Genomic DNA, 1,443 nt, shown 5'->3' on the forward strand with positions numbered 1-1,443 from the left:
CAGCATGTGAGGACAGCTGTGCAGAGCCTGGCATCCGTTGGTCTGGACCATGCGGTTCGATGATGGGTTCTATGAAAATAGGCCACCCCAGAACTACTGAGCTGCCCTTTCATATTATCAATGCAGCTTTTTCCTTGCTCTGTCACACTTTCTATTTATTTATTTATTTAAATATATTTTTATTGATTTCAAAGAGGAAGGGAGAGGGAGAGAGAGATGGAAACATCAATGACAAGCCCAGCATGCCTGGGTTTCGGACTCCATCCCCAGTGTGGGGTGTGCAGGAGGCAGCCGATCAATGATTCTCTCATGATGTTTCTCTCCCCCTCTCCCTTCCTCTTTGAAATCAATAAAAATATATTAAGAAAACGAAAACACCCTCAAAGCAACCCCACTGCCCACACACTGAGCAAAATGGCTTCTATGGAAGAGAAGCAATAGCAAGTACTGGTAGGGATGCGGAGGAAGAGGAACTCAGGCTGCAGGGAGACATGTAAATTGGTGGGGAGCAGACTGAAAAACTCTTTGGCACCATATAGAAAGCTGACACCGTACACACCCAGCACCTTCCCTCTAGGAACAAGCCCAGCATAAATGCTTACACCGAAAGACAAACACAAGAATTCTTCGCAGCACTATTTACAATAACCCCAAACGGGGGGAGGGGAACCCCAAAACCAAAACCCATGTCCATCCATCCAAGTGTCGGGTGGCATGTAGAAATAAACTGTGGTCTGTCTGCACGGTGCAGCATTACACATCAGTGAGAAGCAACGGGTCCCTGCCACAGAAAGCGTGGGTGACTCTCACAGGCCATGCACCAAAAGGACATGACATGGGATTCCAGTTACCGAAAGTTCAAAAGCAAGTGAAACTACTTTCTGGGGTTGGCAAGCAGGTCAGTGGTGGTGCCAGGCGGAAGCAGAGACTGGAAGCGGGTGTGGGAGGCCTCTGGAGAGCGAGCACAATTTATTTGTTCTGGATGCAGGTTGCACAGGAAAAGTTCAGTGTGGAAACTGGGTAAGACGGACGCTTACGACTTGGGCAATTTTTCAAAAGCTTGGAAAACAACTAGACGCGACTTTCTGGGACGATGGGTGATTCCGGACCCTGAGTGCCCCCTGGGTGAGCTGCAGAGTTCCCCCTCCCTAAGGGTGGGCTTTGATTTCTAATTTCCAGGAGGCGGGCGGAATCTGTCCAGGTCAATGGGGTTGCTAGCACTTTCCACAGTGCCCCGCCCATGGCAGATGTTGGTTGAATGACTCTGGAGGGAATGCCTGACAGGTCGCTGCCCTAAGAAAGCCACGTTCCTGCGGGGGCGCGGCCATAAAGGCCGTGGGGAGAGCAGAGGGAGAGGCTGCGGAGTCAGAGGGAGAAGCCACCGCCCGGCCAGGCCCGCCTCCCCGGCTCCAGCAGGGCGGGCTCCCTGGACCAGCCTCTGGG

Source organism: Myotis davidii, unplaced genomic scaffold, assembly GCF_000327345.1.
Source record: "Myotis davidii unplaced genomic scaffold, ASM32734v1 scaffold148, whole genome shotgun sequence".
In the NCBI taxonomy this organism is placed as follows: domain Eukaryota; kingdom Metazoa; phylum Chordata; class Mammalia; order Chiroptera; family Vespertilionidae; genus Myotis; species Myotis davidii.